Raw genomic sequence first — 21,493 nt, forward strand, 5'->3', positions numbered from 1 at the left:
GGGGGGGACCCAAGAGGCTGCAGCAATTAGCAGATGCAGGCAGGTCCCCGTGGCAATGGGACGGTCCAGCACATTCCACCCTGCACAGCCTCATCTCAAAGGTCAGCGGTGGCATGGGGGCTGCTACTGCCTGTGGTCAGAGGAGGGTGGTGGGCAACCTGGGGTCCCTCAGGGCCGTGCCACTGAGACACGGGCTCTGGCTGACACGGGGGACCCCCACAGCAGCTTCGTCGTGGTTCTGCTTCAATTCAGATGGGTTCAAACCAGACATCGTTTTTCCCCTGCCCCAACGGAGGGGAAGATGCTCGGTCCACCCAAAAGAGAATTCTGCAGCAAATAGTTAAAATCAGGATAAAACAAACCCCTTTCCCCAACAGCTCAGCCTCTCTGAATGATGCATCCATCCCAAACAGCCACCCCTGGGTGACTGGTGACCCCACACAGCAGCCCCCCCAGCCCGACCCGCTCCCCCCAGCTCCCTTCTCCGGCTCTCCCCCAGTGCCTGCGGATCCACGGGGTGACATTTCCATCATCCGTGCTGCTCTCCCCGGGGAGCTGTGCTGCTCCAGCTCCCTCCCCGGGTAGCTGTTCTCTTTGATTGCTGTTGAAAGGAGATATCATCCTGCCTGATGGGGAGACTTCCAGCCCTCCTGCGAGAGCCCTTCACTTTTTGAGAAGTGGGAGCTCCAGGGCCTCTAGTGAACTTTATTCACAGATGGGGAAAACGGAGAGAGATTGGAAAGGTGGAGAGAGAATTGCTTTCCTCCGTTTTATTGGAGCCGAGTCTTTAAACAGCTCTCCTTAAACTGCGGCATTGCAAAAGAGGTGAAAGCCACGCGGAGGTGAAAGGATGATATTTCTTGAGGCAGGGCGAGGTGCCATCGTGGTAAATATTTAATTAGGAGTCAAACTGCTAGACCAAGGAGTTTTGCCTGCGGAGATTTATCAGACACAAACATCATCTGTTTGAAAAAATAAGCAGCTCATCAGGAAGTATTTCTTTCTGCTTGAGCCTGAATCCACACCTAGCTATTTAAAGCCAGAGTAATCTGTTGAACCTCTTTATGCCACTCCAGCCCAGCGATGAGACGGGCTCAGGGGCTGGGGGGGGGGGCAGTTTGGCCAGGGAAGATGCTCTTAAACCCTGTCCTTGTAACAGTAAGCGTTTCATCTCCTCCTCATCTTCCTCCCTTCCAAAATTGAGGGAATATTGGTACAAAGCCCTGAAGACCCACCCATGTCCCCTGATGGGCATGGGGTGGGTGTCTGGGGCTTTGCTCTGGGTGCAGATTCCCTGCCTCCCCCTGTATCCCACCCCACCAGACATGCACAGCCGAGTGGCACGTGGGTGGGCAAACCCTGCCAGGTAGCGTAGGAAAACAGGGCACAGACGAACCCCGCTTCAGAAGGCAAAACTTGCACTAAAGCCTACCTAAGCCAGGATTTGGTCACAGCAGTGAGATGCTAGTGATTGCCTCCCTAGCCAGGCTTGCAGGACCTTTCCAGACATCCATTAGCTCTGGAGAGTCCCAAATGTGGGTGGCCACAGCCACATCCATCTCCCACCTGGCTTGTAGGCACCACGGGATGGGAGGGTTTAAAATCCTCTTTGCTTCCTTCAATGAACTAACCCCAAGATGGGGAGGTTTGGTTGGAAATCTCCCCGTGCTGGCATGGGCACAGCATCAGGTTTTGCAAGGGCACCAAGAATGGTCCATCAGTAGCTCGGGATCCCAGGAAACACAGCTCAAAGTCCTGTTAGGAGAGGGAAATGTTGACTCTCTATACACCTACAAACATTAAGCTTGCAAATCAAGCCTATATTTAAGAAATCACTAATGCTTAAGGAGCTAAAACTCCAGCGTGTGATTGATGGAAAACTGAGAGCTGCTCTACATCAAGCTGAGCGCGAGCATGTCCTCCGGTGCCCCCAATGCATTTGCAGTGCAGCTCAACTCGTGTCCCAGATGGGAAGGACTGCAAGGATTTATCCCAAAGTCCATTCCTCCCTCGTACTGCCAGCGTTGGCACCAGTTAGAGTCACTCCGCTGATTCCCATTTAATATCGCAGGGAATTGCCAGCATCTCCTTTCTGTGCATCTTTTCCTCTCTTGGTCACTCAAGCAGAGGGAAGGTTTCATCGTTTCCTTCAAGGTGATAAAGTGCTACTTCTGCAGCGCTTGTTGTCTGGAGCAATTCATGTGCCACGAGAATGGCAGCAGCCAGAGCAGCTTTTCTTTCAGGTTTCCCCCTCCCCACATCTTGCCCAAGGTCCCCAGTCCCCCGTACAAGCCACTGTAAGTCCTTGGTACTCTCCTAGCCTTCAGCCAGGTGAAGCTGGCCTTGAACCAAACAGAGTTTGGCCCCAAGTTAAGGTTAAAAAAAGAAAACCTCAGAATCGTCTCATTGAGAAAAAGGGTTGAAAGGCCAAGCTCCTCACCGCTCTGGCTCCTTTGCCCTCAGCAGAAGAGCAAGCAAACTCTGGGCTGCTTAATGAAGAATTGCAGCACTCGGTGGATGTAATGGGCAGAGTGCTGTCATCTGTGGCTGCCGTTCAAATTCATTAAGCACGGCATCGCTCCGCTAGCGCTGCCAGCCCGTATTCTCTTCCCCGCAGCCAGTGAGCACGCAGGGCACGGACGGGAGCTGCTCGGGGTCTGCACGGGTTGCAGACCTGCTCCACCGCTGCCTCTGGGTCTATGCCACCCCATCGCCTTTGCTTTGCTGCGCAGAGCTCTCCCACAGCCCTGACAGCCCGGGGACATCTCGCCCATCCAGAGCAACAGGAGGATCAAAGCTGCGGTGGCAAAGCGAGAGGCCAGGATGAGATTCCCCAGGGAGGGAGGTGAGCCCAGCGCCGGCACGGCAATACGGGGGGGTGAGTTCACGTTGCATCGTGCAAGACTGGAGAGAGGAAAAAAAAAAAATCCCATCCCCTATCCTTCTAGGATCTCCTTTCGCATACCTTGCTGCCCAGCTTCTCCACAAGCCAAATAAAACCTTTCTCCAGATCCTCTTGGTAACAGCAGTGACTTGCCCTGCTTGGCTGTAATTAGCTGCAAAACCACCAAAAAAATTGCCCAGCTGAAGAACATTTAAGGACCAAAAGAAAAAGGAACTGAGCTGCAAGAAAGCAAGCAAAATCCATCATGGCTAATTATTTGCTCTTAATTGTCAAAATAAGATGGATTGATGAAAGGAGTTGGTAAGCAGGATGATAGCAGGCGTGTTCTCGAAGGCAAGCACTGTAGTAGGATCCAAAAGCACGACTTTTTCATAATCCATGGGCTGTTAATTATCTAAACACAGGTCCCTTAGAGCTGCCTCAGTGAAGATTAATTAGTTTTTGAAATAATAGCTAAATTGATACTGGGAAGGAGTTTGGGTTCCCAAATAATAGCTGAAAATTAGCCAGTCTGTTTCTCCATTTCTCTTTGCCACGTTCAGGAGGACATTTGTCTCTGTTGCTGTTTCAGAAAAGGGCCATTAATCAAATCAGCAGCTGGTCCTTCCCAACCCTGTGATGTTGCAGAGAGACAAAAGGGAGGCATCACCCACAAGTGTTAGGAAAAAAATCCCCAAACCCAGTGATTAGCAACTCCGGAGACTGTGTCCCCAGAAAGGGCTGGATCTGTTCAACTGGGGTAACTCTCCTGGAGGTGAGGAATGTCTCCTGTGACAAGCAGACACCTACAGGGAAGGGATTTGTCTGTCTTTAAAACAAATTACCTGCACTAATCCCAAATAGCGGGATTTATGTCTCCTGGTTCACCCAAGTTTGACGTCTAAGTTGTCGCCGCCTGCCCAAGCTTTCACCCACGAGAGGGCCACACGCGTCTAGGACTCGTTCCTGCGTGTCCTGGGGGTGTGTGCGTGCTGGCTTGTCCCTCCATGGTGATGCTCACCGTCACCCTCTCCCACCTGGCTCTGCGTTTCACGGGACACGCGGGAACGTCTCTGTGTAGGAACATCTCCGCGTTAGGAACATCTCCCGTCAGCATTGGTGACAGCTCTGCTGTCACACGCGGCTGAGACCATCTGAGGGGCTCAGGAGCTGTCAGATGTACAGGCACATAAAAAGCGTGATGGCACACATCTTGTTCCCTGGGAAAATCAGCCAGTGGGAACCTTGGCTCCTCCAAGCAGCTCCCCAGTGCTCCCTGCCTCCCCGGGCATTCGACCCTGCCTTGGGGATGGCATTGGCCATCGTCACACACAGGCGAGCAGCTCTGAGCACAGAGCCTGCAAAAAAACCCCCTCACAGCAGGTACCCACGCAGGTGGGACCCCGCTGCCCAGAGGGACCCTGCCTTCCCAGCCCACGGCGATGGGGTGCTCTGGGGAAGCAGATCTGTGTTACAGCCAAGTGAAGGTGCAGGCAGCTGAAGGCTGCCCTATCAATCACACCAGCCTCCGCTCACGGAGCCCCTTGTCTTGAAAGAGCGTCTGCTCCGCCACATACGCGTGGCTGACACGCATGAAACCCTTTGCAGCATTTATTGATGTACGTTACCTTGGATTTTATGGCATAATAAATAACGGGGGAGAGGCAGGCACCCATCCCCTCAATGCCATCTGCACTGCATCACCCACCCTTCGTGGCTTCTCAAACCCAGGACTGCAGACAGCATCTTCCCCGGGATGTCATTACTCAGACACCCTGCCAGCCACACGTGTCCAAGGGACAGAAGGTCCTGCTCCCAGGCGGGGAGGCCAAGACCTTGTTCCCTTTCCTATTCAGCAGCCTTTAGTAAACAGGCATCACCAGCTACCAACAAAAAACGTCCTCCCAAGCTGCTCGTTATCGTTGGCATCAAACAGCCACAGCCAAACGAGGGGCACGCTGGCTCGGTGCGGGGTGATTCTCCTCCAACATCTGCCGGAGCCACAGTGCAAGGCTCAGAGCCTTTCCCTGAAGGTGACAGCCGTGCCCTTTGCAATACAGAATTCCAGCAGCCTCCTATGGACCACTGCCCCGCTCCGACCCCGGAGTGGAGACTGCCGGCAGACAGATCGCTCTCACTTCACGGCGCTTGCCGGCAGGATCAGACCTCAGCGGTTTGTTACGCTACAGAGGAGGCTTAAGAGGTGCTCAGAGAAGAGATCCTAGTAGATAAGAGGGAGCAGACAACAGGCCCGGAGCAGAGGGAAGCCACTCCATCTCCGGGAGGCTCGGTTTATCAGCGCAGGTCTCGGGCAGCACCGAGTCCCTACCGCCGTGTCAGCCAGCGAGCAGCAAACATCTCATTAGTAACGGCAGGGCTCCCGCTGCTTCACCAGCCTGGGTTGAACCAGCTCCCAGCCGGGAACAATATTCCCCCCCTGGCAGCAGATTAAAGGCAAGGCAGGGAGAGGGAGGGGGAACAAACCTTGCGGCTGCTGGTCCAGCATCGTCCTGAGGTCCTGGAGCACACGGGCTTTGGGCTGAGTAACCTTGTGGTCTCGCCTTGCTGCAATGCCTTAGCTAGATTAATCACTCCCGCCATGGGCAAGAGAAGTCAAGTGGATGCTGTCTCCTTGGCCATTACTCTGATTTTTCATCCTTCGCCTACTGTGAATAAAAAAAACATGACAGTGAGAGTGGCAGCCCCCCAGCCCAGCATCCACCCTCACTGTGCAAACACACAGAACAGGGCGAGGAGCACCCATCGCTCACTGTGCCCTTCACTGTCCAAAAAGCCACTGATTTATGTCCAAGTACCGACAGTCCTTAAGCAAAATCGAGGCACCTCTGCCTCGAGGAAGGGCCAGGTCCTGCGCAGAGCCTGGTGGTGCTCCCTTCTGCGGCATTGCTTCTGACACAGGTTTGCTCGGATTCAGCCCGTTGCCAGAAACACACACCCTCAGCTGAGAAAATACTTCTATTGCCAGGTTTTGGGGTACCTCCACTAAAAACAGAAGTGAGGGGAGCACCAGGGCCCAAGGGAAGAGCTATGTTTCAGGAACCGTTACACCGAGGTGGCTTTGGATGGGCAGCATCCACACCACCTCCTCCCTCCTCCAGCCAGGCATCACGGCCCCTGGGAGGGCAAGCAAAGCTCCAGCTCCTGGGTAGGACGCCGGGGGTCTGCTCCACTCGGACATCTCCACGCTTGATGTTTTCAGCACGGGCTTTTTGAACCTCTGAGTCCTCCCTGGCTGTCTGCAAGCACAAACACCAGCTCTTCTGGGCTTTTCAGCCCAGTTAATATGATGGAATGAGCATGCGGTCTCTTTTCTAGATTCCCTTTTAGCTATTTCCCAGCCCCAGGGGTGGAGATAGTTTTTCATCCCCTTTTGCAAGGTGATTAAACGCTGCACTTGTAAAACACTTCATTCCGGGAAACAAATTATGCAAAACACACTCAGAGGGATCTAATACAAACTGATACAATCAGCTAGCAGTGGGGACTCCGCTCCCAGGATTTACCTTCTGGGGACTATGAGAAGCTGCCTGGACAGCCTGCTGGCCTGCTCCATCCCAGAAGAGGGTCTCCACCAGGCACAACGCTGAGCTCCGGCTGATCCTGCTCCATCGCAGCCTCCCGGGGACCTCGGAGCCTGATTCTCCTCTGGAGAGGGCTGGATGGTTGCACGTGTGGCATAGGGACAGGCCAGGCTGCAGGAGACGTGGGCATCGCACAGAGCAGCTCTGGATCCAGCAAATCTGGATCTCCTGGTGTTGCTCATTTTAAAACTCACATGGGTTTTTTTAGAGCTTTTCTGTTGCTACTAGCCACGCTGCAACACCCTCACGCACCATGCTGGGAGAGGAGCATCTGGATGGACCTTCACTCATCGCCGTGTTTCCAAGCAGCTCCAGGGATGCTCTACCTGCCCGCAGCCTCGACCAGCGCTTACCCAGCAAGAGACAACGCTAACGAGAGCTTTCCATGCCTCAGACCACTAACGATGGGGAACGATGCTGCTTGCCTGTGGACAGGCCACTCATCATGGCAGGTGTCAGAAAAAAAGGAGGTTTTACTTCTTCTGGACAGGCTCAAGGATGCTCCAGGGGAAAGCAGTGTGGGCAGGGAATGTGCTGGATTAGGACAGAAACGAAGCCAACCTGGAGCTTGCCTTGGGTGCATGGCTGTTGGAAAAAAAAGGAAGAAAAGAGAAATCAAGATTTCCCGCCCCCGATTTGCTGACTCAGTAATGACTCAAGGGGCTAAATTTAGCTATCGAAGCGCTCAGCAGTGGGGTGAGCGGCTGTTGGCCTCTCCTTAACCTTATTATCAGACCTTTTAAGTAAACCCTTCACCAGCTCAGGAGAGATTCTGCTCTGGCTCCGAGGGGATTATAAACCACCTTTGAAAGCTGGAATAAAGCACATGTACGTACAGAGGTACGCACACAGCTTTCTGGTGGCGATGCGAGACCTGGGAGCAGAGAGACAGCGCTTGAGCGCATCACGCTTGGTAAGTTGTCATAGCAACAGGGAATTTTAAAAGCAATTAGGTGTGGGTTCATCTGCATCGCACCGAGGGATCTCCAAGAGCCCCGGTGCTGCAGGCAGCCTGCTGGAGCTGCTGCGGACAAGGGACTCCTCCGGTTCAGAGAGATGTGGTGGCACTGCCTAAACATCAGCGGGCAACCCCAAAATGGCTTTGCAAGCCAGGTGGGTGCTGGTTCAACAGTTCAGCCTGCCCTAGGGAGAGGAGATGCCCTGTGGGGAAACACAGAGCTGTGACCCAGGCCTGTTTCTGTACCAGGGTGCAACAAGACAGAGTTGAAGAACTTTCCGACCGAAGAAAAGTATGAATTTCTAAACAGCAACAATATCATCTTCTGCAATACACCTTGACCTGGCTGCAAGCTAAGCTGGCTCCGTGCTTTAATAAGGCCCATTCCTGTAAGGTCAATCATTATATAACCTCCCACAAAACCTTCATCAACCATTTCCCAGAAAAACCCAGCCTGGAGAGCAGCTCGCCTCCTGCGCCGCTCAGGGTTCACGCCGAAGCAGTCAGTGTGTGATCCAGCGAGCTGCTCCTCGCTCCTCTCCAGCCCCAGGGCAGGAGCTGGGGGAACCTGCCCACCCCAAGCCACCCACGCTTCCCAAATGCTGCTGATGGGACCATCGGCCACAGCAGGAACGGAGATAGATTCGACGACGTTCACCGTCACACGGGCTGAAAGCATCACCCCTTCTCCGCAGATAACACCACACGCTCTACTTTTCCAATTCCAATAGCACTGCTAAGAGCTTTTTTCTTTTTCCCCTTTTTTTCATATACTAAAAATCAGTTCATTCTCCTCACTGCTAGAAATTCCTCTGAAGTTTCTCATCGCATCTTTTCGCTTCCCTTCAAAATTTCTACATTTTCCAGGCTCCGTGCTGCATGAAGTGCTGTTGATTCCCAGCTTCCCCTTCCGCTTTCCACTTATTTTTCCACATTTTCTGCTCACAGTGGCCACTCTGGCCAGGGCATATGATCTGGCATTCACTTCTCTGGCTGGGGATGTTCCCTTTTGCATCAGACAGCTTCCAGGAGGCCCTGAGAGCTGCAGAAGCGTGGGCGATGCTGTGTTCATGCCTTGCTTTAGCATCCAACCTCCCCTTTTATTTATGGGCTAGAGAAGAGGTAGTAGCATTTACCAGAGACCGGGCTGGGTAGCAGCATTTCAGCTGCTTTCTCCCAGTCTGGCGAGAGAGGGGGGTAACGTACATCTGCAGAGGGGAGATAAGGTAGTCGGGCACCTCAAACGCCTGGGATCTTATTAAAGGAGAGCTGGCTGGCGAGATCCTATCGCTGCACAGAAATATCTGCAACTTCATCCTCGCCTGTAACACGAACCAAAACAAATCGAATGAGCAGGGCGGTCAGGTTGGGCTCTTCTCCAAGGCAGAACGGGCAGGGAGCGGGGGGAGGTTGCCCCCCACGCGGCCGGGACCCCGGCAGAGCAGTCGGAGCGCACGGCCGGGAGGACGGACGGACAGCCGCGCGGCAGCCCGGCGAGGGGTGGAGATGGCTCAGCCAAAGCGATAAGGGAGCTGCCGGTGGGTGCTGAGGTTGGGCCATTACATCAACGGGGCAGGATGGTGCTGCAGGCTGTAGATGTAGGGACTAGGGAGACCTCGTGAAGGGCAAGAGACAGGATTCGGCCTCACGTGCCGAAGGGTGCGCAGCCCAAGGGAGCTCCTGAAAAAGCAGATGCCTGGCAGCTGTCTTGAACCTGGCTCGCAGAAGTGCCTCTCTACGGGGACCTTAGGGACCCTGAGTCACACTGTCGCCCCAGGGCTGGCCAGCATTACTGCTGATGGATAAATCTGCGGCAATCTGAGCCAATCTGACTGCTAATGCAGGCAGCAGAGCCCATCCCTGCTGCCCGCGATCCTGGGAGCACTCAGGGAGCCAGAGCTGGATTTTAAACTCGCTCTTCCCACATTCACTCAGGGACATGGGGGACAGGGACAGCTCTTGGGCAGCCAGCATCTCCCCTGCCACGGTACCAGCTCCCAGCCCTCCAGACTGGCTCAGTCGGTCCCACCTCCTGTCAAAGGGCTGTCAGCCCAGCAGGTAAAGCTGGAGAACGGTGCCCAAGCATTTTTCCACCCCACGCTGTTTCCCCAGGGACAGCGCGGTTGGTTTGCCAAGTCTTTTTCCCACCCCTCTGCTCCAGCCGCAGCAGAGCGAAGCGGGCAGAGCAGGCAGCTAAGCACCTGCATGGAGCCAGGTCTTGCCCTGGCAAAGCCCTGAACAACTTGCACATAAGCGAAGCTCCGATTTCCAGCTCCTTTCCTTCTGCCCAGGAAGTGTATCCTGACACCTGGGAGCCTGCTTTATTTCAGGAGCCATCACATGCAGCTTGTTCCTCTTGGGAACAAGCACGAGGCAGGCAGCAGCACAGGGAGGGATACCTGCCAGCAAACACCGTTCGTGCCAGTCGTGGCCAAGAGGAGCCAAGGGGAGAGGACCCAGATGCCACAGGCTCCTTTCTGCCAAGGGCAAAGCTTGCTTTGACCCCGCCGTGATTTGGTGAAGGGGTTTTGGAGGGCAGGTAGAGCCTCACCAAGGCTCCTGGGACAGGGATAGGTACAAACAACATCCCAAGCAGTTATAGCACTCTTCTTGTCACATTAAACTTCATAAAAGCCACATGAATAATAGCAATAAACTCTCCCCCACCCTTCAAAAGGGAGGGCGAGTGTGCAGGAGCCTGCTCCAAGCCCTCCCAGGAAGCAAAAGAGGATGCAGCCTCCAGGTCCCCACCGTGCCCCCTCCAAAAAGCCTGGGAACAGCCCGCCAGCTCGCGGCGCAGAGCAGCCTTCGCCTGAGTCACAGGGGTCTCGGTGCCACCTCCCACCCAGCCACGGGAACAAAAGGAACCTCGTCATCCTCCCTTGCACGGCATGTGCTGGCAGGGAGGGGGGGAAAAAAGGTGCCTCTGCCTGCCGGCAGCGAGCTCTGCCCTCCCCACCGCTCTGGGAGAAGGAGAGCAAACAAATCAAGCCCCCGCAGCCAGGCGCGTGGGCAGAGCGTGACAGCATCTCACCCATGGGTGGGCTCTGCTCTGAAAGGGAAGTTTTCCAGCAGCGTTTGGGAATAAGGCTGTGCAGGCTAGGGCAGCAAAGGGAGAGGAGCGCTGAGCTCGTAGCGCCAGGGATGGGAGAAGAGGCCAAGCACCACAGCAGGGAGCCAACACGAACATCGGTAGAAGGACCATCACATCCATGCAGGGGAGCTCAGAGCTGCACGTCACGTCAGGAGGAGGGGGACAGGCACAGCTGCTAAGAGTCAACCGAGAGCAGTGATATTTGGGAGAAAATGAGTAGGCATGGGGAGGCAGGCCCATTTACACCAAAGCAACAGATGCAGAAAAGCTTCTGTCAGCTCCTCTCACCCTCTGGAAACACAACCCTGGGAGCACCACGCTCCCCTGCTCACCATGCTGGGGATCACAGCCTGCCCAGCCCAGCCTCTACGCCAGCAGGGCAAGAAAGCATCCAACACGGGGGGCAAACACAGATTTGGGAAAGTAGAACACATCAAACCAGCCAGCAAAGTCTGTTGTCGGCTGGTGTCTCTGTGTTGCCCCACTGAGACTGAGCCCACACGCTGCCAGAACAACTCCTAGATAGCAAGGGCAATGTTGACCAACCTACCTCGAGAAGAAGTCCTGCACCTTGAGATCATATCTTGTGCTTCCCGAGATGGGATGAGTACAGAGGGCAACAGCCTCATTTAAAGCAGCCCTGCTGCTTCTAGACTCCACAATTCCTCACTCAGTGTTAGCTCTCTGCATCCCGCTGCGGTGGAAGCAAGGAAGCCCCTTTGGGTGAAACAGAGACCTGGAAACCTTCAGATGATGTGGAAGGAGGATGTTACTGCCTATTACCTGCAACTGAAGATATGCTACCTGATTTATCCAGGGCAAATAACGCTTGTCAAGAGTGACATACTCATTGAACTGCTGTATTGGTCAGTCTGCATTGACAGAGGTAATCAAAGCACTGCTGCAGAAGTAACATGTAGCAGCTCTACCCGAGCTCTCAGATGCTGATGGGAAAAGGAAGGAGGCGAAAGCGCTGACAAGCCAGCCTCATCTACAGCAAGCAAGAACAAGGGCTGGCATATAGCTTAACATATTAAATAACACAATGAAGGAATGAAAAAAACCTCAGGGGATTAAGGGAGAAATTTGTTTCCCTTGTAATTTATAAACATCCAGAATGTGATGCTCTTGGACTTAATATCATCAGTATGTGACGAGGTAAAGGGGATGCACCCTCCGATCTGCACCCAGGTCGTTAGCTCACCTATACTGGTTTTGACAAGGAAAGGTAGCAGAATTTAGATGAAATGATGGAAAGAGGCATACCAAAGGGCCAGGGCTACTCCATGGTGGGCCGGGTCAGGCTGTCACCACAGCAAGTGGAGTAGACCATCGAGCTGCAGACACCTCTGAGCCCCCAGAAGGTCTGGGATTCCCCACGTTAAGGTACTTTGCATTGTCAGAGTGTCCCCATCAGGCTCAGGGTCGTTTTCCCACCACCCGAGACTTCGCTGCTAGGACCCAAGTCCCTTCGCAGAGGGTGGTTCCAGTCAACCGATGGGTGCCCCAGTTCGCTCCTTGACACACACTCACACACTCATCTGGGTGGTATTATCCCTGTGGTTTGGACCCCAGGTTTCCCACAGCAGAGTCTCAGGCTCCAGATTCCATAAAAGAAATAATTTGAGCGGTACAGCAGTAGGAACAGCTCGAGCTGGGTGTCTCCAAAGAGAGACCCCAAACAAAGAAATCCCTGAGTAATTATCCCCTTACAACCTGTGCACCTGCCCCTCCTGCGCTCTTCACGCACCTTTCACACGCGTTTAGGTCCAGTGGTGACTTCTGGTCTGGGATCTTCTAACACCTCACTGGATTCCTTCTCCGTCTCCAGGGAGGCTGCCTGAGCTGCAGCTTCTGCTGGCGGCTGTAGCCTCCCTCCCTCCTGGTTTGAGCTGGCTCTGGAGACCCTCTTTTGCTTAACTACATAAAAGTTCAGCAAATCTAGGTGAAGGCTCACAGCTTGCAGCCTAAGGCTTCAGCAGATCTAGCTCCTCATGCTAAGTAAGTAACACTAGACAAACAGTATACCAAATCGCACAATATTATGCTGTAACTTCTGTATCCTAATGCTAAATGATTGACTCCGAGTGATTCATTCTATTTAAAACTTACTTATTTCTTAACACCCGGACAGGTCCCACGGCAAGCACCAGCGACCCAGCTAATTGTACGGAGTTACTCCACAGATGCTGGCTCATAATAAATGACTATGCTCTGTAAAAACCTTCTTAAACCAGCTGTGACATGCAAATGTCCTCGGGAGCCAAGGTGCTTAGCAAAATCAGTGTGAACATGGCACTAGAGGCTCCTCCTGAAGACAAGATCCCATCTGGCAACACTGACCTGACGAGGAAGAGGAGAGATCCAGGCAGGAGCAGCACAGGACCATCACCCCACGTTGAGCCTCTCTTCAGCAGCTGCAGGAAGGGCACATCAGGAGATTTGGTATCACGTGGAAGAGCCACGGGTCTGGTCTCCTGGTCAACAGGAAAGCAACATATGGGAGACCCGTATTTCAGCGAATTCAGAGGACGAGGTTGTATCCCTCATGGCACATCCCTCCGCCTGCCTTCCCATAGCGGTGTTTTCTCTTCTCGGGTTAGCAAATACCACCGACCACGGAACCCAACCTCTGCAGGCAGATGGCTTTTTGCCTTCATAGCAGCACGCTAATAGGGAAGTGGCGGGGGACAGATGCTCCTGCCTTCCCACGTTAAGCGAGAGCATCGGCGCCGGGATGGCAGCATCAGCGGCGCTCGCTCGCGTTGGCACCGAAAGCCACCGAAATCAGGAGGAGGCAATGGTGCAGGCAACCTTGGTAGTAGGTGCTGGGAATTGAGCTCCACATTCATTCCCACACAGCCAGAGCTGATCGCTGCCATCAGCCATGGCTGATGGAGATCAATTCCCCTCTTCATGTCCACAGCTGCCCCGATGCCCCAGCCCGTGCTGTGAGAGGGGACCAGGGATGTTCAGGCATCCACGGAGGGCAGCAGGCACAGGGTAACAGGAGAACACAGTTCTGGATTAGTAATGAGTTTTGCATTGTGCTGCATTAACCCAGACTAAATTATCTTTTACGCTACTATGCTTCAGCTAATAGAATAAATAATATAACCGGCAAGCAGCAGCAGATAAGTTTTTCCTTTTGATAGCTGTCAAGGGAAAACAGACCCTTTTATTTCGGCCCCTCTGCTGCTGACGTGTGGGCAGGTTTCCAGATACCCCAGGTGCTGCTGCGTTCGGCAATGTGTCACAAATACCAGGACAGCTGCCCTGGCTGGGTGGAAAGGAACAGCCGGTACTCCTAATGGAGCTCCTAGCTGGTTAAGGAAAGAGAAGTCTATTTCAAGGAGTCAGAGCCTTTTTAACCTACCTTCCTTTGAAAGGAAAAAAGCCCACCTAAATACGCCTTACCAGAATTAGAGCTTTTAACCTGTTTGCCTCCTGCAGCCCATTGTCAGGCGCGCCAAGAGCTGTTTCTCTGGAAATGGCAATGTTAGCTAATTGCTGTTTGAAGTCTTTCCTCCTACGGAGCAGAGCAGCAGCCTAGGAACGCCTGCTCCCTTTCCTGACAGCTCTCTGCAGAACAGGCTTTCCAAGCCATCAGCAGGAATGGGGCCGAATCCTACTCTCCGGAGCAAACCACAAATGGATCCCGAGGCAGAAGAGGGGACGGCTGAGCTTTCCCCATCACTCTCTGCTCACTCACCCTCCCAAACACCACGGGCACGATCTGGAGATGACCGCGCCAGTCCTGCCGATGGGGCCAGGGATGTGCCAGCATCTCCCCCAGCACAGCATCAGTGGGGCAGCAAGGGTGCCCAGGGCCGTGCATCTCAGGGAACTGCTTTTTTTGCTGCAAGGAAAGGCCAGTTCCCCTGCCTGGAGGAGATCCGCAGGGGAAGACAGTGCAGACAGACAGCAAATCCCTCCCTCTCCCAGCACAGAAGGGCCGGCATGCTGCATTAACGCACAGCTCCCAGCACCCTGGGACACCTACACGACCCTCCCCAAAGAGGGACAGAGTCTGGCCCCTCTTCTCATAGCAGCATACAGACCAATAAATAGCTATTTCTCTCCAGTTTTCTCACTAGACAAGCAAGATTTAAACCAGAAGCTTTTCCCTGCAGAAGCCACCCTAGGGTGGGTGCAAATGGGAAACTGCTGGGGACACAAGTGGGCTCCAGCGGAGCTCAGGGGACTCTCTGGCAGAGGGATGAGCCTGCAGCCTTCGATAGAGATGAGGAGCCAAGGCAGCAAGGCAAGGAAGAAATGTAAACGGGGAAAAGCACGTCTGATTTAGCATTGGGCAGATGCATACTTTTGCCTAAGCTAGTGAGAAGAGCAGGTTGTCAGAAGGCAGAACAGGCATTTCAGCAACAGCTATCTATAAGGATTTCTTCTTTAAAGTAATTGCTACACCTCAGGAAAAAAAAAAATATGCCTTATCATGAGCCAAGATAATTTTCATTCAAGGAATCCTTGAGGTTTGCCATTTCCATAGAGCTCTGCAGACAAGAGAGCCCTTCTCCAAGACAGTAGCCAGGGCTGGGGAAGCCACTTTCTGGAGAGGCTGGGGAGGAACGTGGCACGGCACTGCCCTCTTTGGGTACATCCACCCACTGATCCCAGGCTGGCCACTGTGCTTGGTTCAGGACTGGTGTACAGCTGGATCTTTTTCTTCATGTGCTCATAAACACAAGCAACCTTGCTCCCCACCGCTTCGGAAATGCACGTGCATAGCAGATGTTTGCTCCGGCAGTCTCACCCTTACTAACTGATGGCCAAGAGATCCTCTCCTCGCCCACAACTCGCCCAAACCCCACTTTCATCCAAGCTGCTGCCGTGCCGAGCCTCGCCGCTACTGCTGTGGGGATCTGCTCCTGGTGGGAGAACACCCAGAGCAGAGCCAGGCTTCCCTATCTGCATCCCCAGCCCTGGCTGGGAATCAAGACCCCAGCAGAGCATTGGGTAAGAGCATGTGTCTCTTTTGGTGGCCCTGTGTACACAAAGAAGCTGGGGCTCTGCTGAAATGGCTGCTGAGGCTTGGGGTGACCGTACAGGAGCTGCAAAGGACAGTTCAGATGGACAAAAGGCTGCCAAGATCCGAAAATCCCAGAGCTGCAGGGGGTCAGCAAATTGAGTTCTTGGTATTGCAAAAATCGGGGAAAGCTTCAGGTCCTCTTCCATCTCATTCAAACTGGGGCCATGCTCCTGTCATCACTCTTGTGATAGCCACGCTCTGGCTTTGAGAACACCACATGGTAAGAAGATGGAGCAGCACAAGGTACATCTATACCAGCGATATCCAGGCTCCCCTCCACCCTGCATCCTCACAGCCCAGCCAGGAGAGGATTTCACACCAGCAAAGGGCAACTTCACAGAAGCAGCAGAACTGAGGATCAGTGTGCATCCTTCACCTCTTTCCCACAGGACTAGGGCACATGCTTTGGACGTCTTGTGAAACACAAGGAAGCATCATTAGGAGAATAAGATAAGGACACAAAAAAAAAAAAAAAAAAAAAAAGAAATCACAGCTGGAAGCCCTGACCTTCAGGCACGTGCCCTGACTGCTGGGAGAAGACCTGCCAGACCCAGGCTACAACATGAATCATCTGCAAGAGGAGCCATCCAGACCTCCCCATTTCATCCTGCCATGAGCTCCTTGCACAAACCCCAAGGAGGGCAGAGACCAGGTGTCTGCAGAAGCTGAGATGTTTGGATCCATCAGAAAAGTGGTGGATTCAGGAAAGGGACGTTTTGAGGAGGATTTGCCAACTTGGGATGGGTACCTGGTACCAGAAGACTGGTCACTGATCCATCTCCTCTGTAGATAATGGTTAATAAAGAACTTGGTTCATTTAATAGTCCCAAAAGTCTCTGTGCTAGGATCTACCACAAGGTACAAGAAGTGTAATGCTTCCAACCAACTTCGCGAAGCTCACTGCAAGGACGGGGTAATTAACTGGAGAGTAAAGCGGCAGCAGGACCGAGACGCCGGATACTCCGACAGCTGGAACAGGAATAGAGCCCAGCCGTGGAGCTGAGCAGGGAAGGGAAAGGGAAAGTGCTGTTGGTTCGTTCACTGTTCCCAGGAGGAAGAAAGAACAGGGAAGGAGGAACTGTGCCCAGGAACAGCATCAGAAATACCGCTGAGAGGGAGCAGGAATTTTAGAAACATATGCATCTACAAACCAATCTAAATGCAAGGAAAATAAGAGTAATGAACAGCTTACTGCAGAGCTACAAACACTGCAGCTATTTTTAGTTACGTAAAAGACCCCAAATTATAGGCGGGATTGCTGTAAGACTTTGGGAGAGAAACAGATCCAACACCAGCACATTTCCCTTGACACCAAGGGAAAGCTCAGTGCCTTAGAAAAAAAATGAGGGAGAAAATATACAATTTAGGCAATTTAAGTGGAAAGCAACTCTCCAACCCCCAAAATCACCCCACGGGACTCCATCTTCTATCCCTCGGCTGGCCCGAGCTCTTCAGAGCTCCCCCAAGAAGCAGTCCTATTTTCCCAGAGGAGACAGCCAGCAGTGAGAACGGGCATCTGCCTCCACTCTGCCAGATTTTTTACTCGAGGGGCTGTGGAGCCAAAGGCTCGAGTTCTGCTGCCAGTTGCTTGTACCCATAGTAAATTACGGAGCTACTTACTTTTTTTTTCCTCTATATGAAAAGGACTTAGCAAACTGAGTGCAAAAAACATAGGGCAGAAAGAACATCCCGGGGCACGGTGGAGCCAAGAGTGGAGGATGGAGGAGAGACCAGCAGGTTGCTTGATCGCTGCAGATCTCCCCTTCATGTGGCCACAAGGAAGGGGATGCATTACAGCGGTGGGCAACAGTAATACTGACACGTCCTTTATCTGGGAGGATGGGATTTCTCCAGCTACCCATGAAGAAACAAGCAAAGGCTTTCGCTGAAAGAATTCCCTTGGGACTGGAAGGAAATGCCCAGGGAGGCAGAAATCCATCCACTTCCCACGCACAAGCGTGGGGCGGCAGACGAGGCAGGTCCACGGCCAAGGCACTGACATTCACAAACCAACCCCTTCAGTCTGCTCCGGGGCTTGGGGATCCCACTGGGAGAAAACATATGCATCCATATGCAACAACGTCCCTGCAATTTGAGTCAAACTTCTGGATGGGTAATGCTACTTCAGCCTTGTTTTGCTCTAGCCCTTCCCAGCTGCAGGTCTGGTCGGGCTTTCCAAGGGGGAAAGCCGCCTGCCTTTGAGCTGCATTTGGACAGAGACTATTTTTGGGCTCCTTGCTGGCACACAACACCGCTGTAAGTAATCACCTCCGAGGTTAATTAAATGAGATTCTTTGGCAAGGTCTGTGGAGGAGCAGGATTTCCTTTTCTCCGCATTAAGCCCTTCTATTAACACTCCAACAGATCTCGACATCACGGTGCCCCTTCGATGCTACCCATCGTACCGCTGGCAATAATGGCGGGTCTATTGCAGGAGATTAGGGGTGAGCTACAGAGAACTGCAAACAGCAGAGAAAGCAATAAGAGCAGAACAAGCTTAGAAATTGTCAGCTATAGCAGCAACCCCAGAAGTCACAACCGTGCTCATGCCCACAGCAATCAGCCCAGCGCTGCAAGAATATCACACGATATTAGAGTCACTGCTGCTCGCAGCAATCTCTCTGGCTTGTACCCCTACAAATTTCACAGGGACTGGAGATGCTTCGGAGCTCTAACAGGCACCACAAAAAAAAAAAAAAAAGGAAAAAAAAAAGGACAGTGTTCTCAGTTTAATGCAACATGACTATTTGCTTGCAAAAATGACTTGGCTTCTCTGTCCCTGAACCTTGCAGGTGTTTGTTTAACAGCCTGCATAAATTGAGGCTAATCACAGCTCCGCCAGCTGCTGAGGAGTCCGACAGCCAGGAGGACACGGCCTCGCTTATCTCAAGTGCAAGCTGAGCGAGCTGCTCCCGAGGGTGAGAGCTAATCTATTCCGCCCTAAACGAAGCAGCCGGTCTTATGCCTGCAGCCTCGCCAGGGAGAAGTGGAGGACAGGGTCTGAATGGGATTAGTGCAGAAGAGAGAGGGGATATTCGGGGCTGTGCCTTGGCTGCTGCCAGGGATGTACCCTGCAATGCCGAGGGCTGGGCTGGAGGCCAGGGACATCTCCCTGGGTCTGGTGGGGGAGCGAACACGTCTCCAGCCTCACGTCCCTTCTGATCTCCCAGCACGATGCAGAGGGAGACGGGCACCAGAGCCGGGCAGACAGCGAAGCTACCGCGCACCCCTCCACCTCCCTTCCATCTTGCTGCACAGACCTGCCACTGGGTGGGAAGGGACAGGGCATGGCACGAAGGAACCGAGCACCACTGATGAATAAACCATTCGGATATGGCTTTATACACCCCCAACGTGCACGAGGGCATGAATCATATATCTAACAAGCCAACAAAAGCAATTTACCTAAAGGATGCTTCTGCCACGAACCCAGGCTTCTCCAGCGCGCGAGGCAAGTTTCCAGACAGCGCCGTTCCCTAAAAGCACAGCGGGTTTTCTGGCTTCACAACACCCTCGCTGGCTTCATTCATCCACAGCTCTTTGTGCCAGGGGACAAGGAGAAGGCAGGGACTCGGGTACCACTGGATACGTGCGCTTGTGTCTCACCTTGGGGCTGGGGCAGGAGAGGAGAGGACGGAGCAGCATCCCCCGAGGCAGTTCAGATCCCAGCCAGGCCACCCGCAGCCCAACCAGACAGAGCCCACGATGGAGAGCGGAGCCAACTGCCTGCTGAATTTACACAGCACGCAGCTTACACCTTTCCCAGCAGACAGGGAGGAGGTGGTCACCCTCATTTCCCTGTGTTAATCAAGAAGCAGCGGTCACTAAGTACCCTCCTTCCAGCTGACGGTTTGTCGGGACCCAGCGCTGCGCTTGAGGGCAGAGATGCAGCTCCAGGACTCGCAGCCTCCTGCTGTTCCCCATGGTCAATGCAGGGTGCTGGAGGGACCCTGCCACCTCCTGAAACCCACCTCCTGGGTCCCATCACAGGCTGACATGGGCTAGCAGTGGTAGCGTCGTTCGTTCTCTCTTTCCCCCGCTAACCAGGACCCGTGACATCTCCTAGGTCCTCTGTCCTGACCTGGGCAACCCTTGCCGCTGTGGGCTTCCCACAAACGTCCATGCACCAGCAACTCTGCTCATGTCCTCACCATGAAGCAGGGCCATTAGCCAGCACAGTATGGACTCGGGCTTAAAACCCAGGCCTGCACACCTCAGTGAGCCCTACAGGGATCATCCCCATACATGAAATCTCCTTCCCCAGGCACCCATACGTCCAACAGAGAAAAAGCAGAAGTGAGGGACTTGTACTCGTGGCGTGGCAAGCACTAACGATTTCTGGGCAGTCATAATAATTTCCGACCAGACTGACATTCACAATGACTAACCCTGTAATAAGGCCATGGGGAGGTGGCTCTGAGACACTAATCACATGCCCAGCCCTTGCTCATTAGCTAAGCGCAGACCTCCCACCAGCCCGGTTCCCCGGTGAAGGAGTCCCACCGCGACCTGGGGGAGGGCTCAGCACCGTTAGAAACCAGCCCCCTCACTTCTCTCATTTCAGTTTATTCCAACCTCGTGCTTTCTTCTTATCATAAGAGCCCAACTTCATTTCAGGGGTTTATTATGCACGTTGCTTAAGCCGCCGAAGAACACAGTGGTTAGAGGTTTTAAAAGCAACCCTAGCAGCGCAGGCACTTATTTCTGCAAAGTACAATGGTCTTCAAAGGAGCTTTTTCATTAGCAAGCCATATTTAAAGCTGGGCTCCCTACTGCTGTGTTAAGAAGCAAAACCGTGGTCTGTGATCAGCCCTTTGCCAGGGAAACGTCCCCTCACTTGAACAGGCAGCAGGACCCTCAGCCCCAGGCAGAAAACCAACTCCTGACTGAGGTTATGTGCACTTTAATCCTGGCCTGGGAGACACGAGAGGGACTGTGGTCAGGACATAACTCGGCTGAAGGCTGTGGGAATCAGGTGAGGCTGGGACCACGCAGCCCCGCAGAACGGGGATGGTGGGGAGGCGAAGGTGGGGAGGGAGTGCTGAGTAGGTCCCTACCCGAGAAAAAGAAAAAAGACCTCATCCAGCCATCTCCAAGGCTCTCTGCAAACAACTCGGGGAGCGCAGACACCTCCCCCTGTCACCCCTTGGCCCACAGGACCAGCCACCTCCACCACCACCCACTGCCACCATTTCACAGGAGAGCATGCTCTGCGTCGCTCGTGCACACAGATACCGACTCAAAGCAGGGAGAAAAGGGAGAAAGAGGCAAGCGCCCTGCTCTCCACCCCTCTGCTAGACCCTGACGTCCAACCCGGTCTCCCCACCAACTCATCTGCATCCGCAGCCCTTGCTCTTCGGCCACCTGCGTGGTCTGGGCGGCAGTAGAAAGCCAGCACCCCGACTCCGAGTCATTAACCTCGCTTCTTAGCGGCTGGGTAACCCTCCCTCAGCCCACCCCGAGGGCTGGCAGGGTTATCGTGCTGTACAACTCTGCAGCCCCTGAGCTTCAGAAGGCTCGGGCTGCTCCCTCCTCCCTTTTCACTTCATGGAAATGCATAATAAGATCTCAGCGTGAGCCAAGGAAATTGCCTTCCTTTATCTTGCCAGTGCATTGCCCAGGCTAATCAGGGAAGAAGAACACAAGCAACAGCTAGAATACAATTCTCCTGCAGGCAGCAGAGTTCAGCGGTGAAGAAGTCAGCAGCCCCCTTGCCCCTCGGCTTTCCATTTCATTTGCATTTCATTTTCCGGAGCTGCCCAGCTCAACGTCTGCACACAAGCCCTGCAAAGGGCAGGGGATGCTCCAGGGCTGGATTCCTGCTACACAGGTCAGCCATGGAGAGAAAAGGCACGTTCCCTGCTTGCCACATCACGAGGCATCACCAAATGCACAAGGAAGAGGTCAG

At 53.6% G+C, this 21,493-nt stretch overlaps 1 protein-coding gene across 4 annotated transcripts in view; it reads right to left on the minus strand.

The window, feature by feature from the left end:
- Positions 1-755: 755 nt before the first annotated feature.
- Positions 756-21,493, minus strand: part of SUDS3 (SDS3 homolog, SIN3A corepressor complex component) — a 68,361-nt gene continuing 47,623 nt past the window's right edge. Inside the window, exons 15-16 of one of the 4 annotated variants that reach the window (XR_011326699.1) lie at positions 12,882-13,015; positions 756-5,550 (exon numbers count right to left, since the gene is read on the minus strand). The gene's annotated coding sequence lies outside the window, so the exon portion shown is untranslated. Of the gene's footprint in view, positions 8,767-11,088; positions 13,016-21,493 lie in introns of all 4 variants that reach the window. The other 3 variants (XR_011326698.1, XR_011326697.1, XR_011326696.1) reach the window with 3 other exon arrangements.

This window comes from Haliaeetus albicilla, chromosome 10 (assembly GCF_947461875.1).
Source record: "Haliaeetus albicilla chromosome 10, bHalAlb1.1, whole genome shotgun sequence".
Lineage (NCBI taxonomy): Eukaryota > Metazoa > Chordata > Aves > Accipitriformes > Accipitridae > Haliaeetus > Haliaeetus albicilla.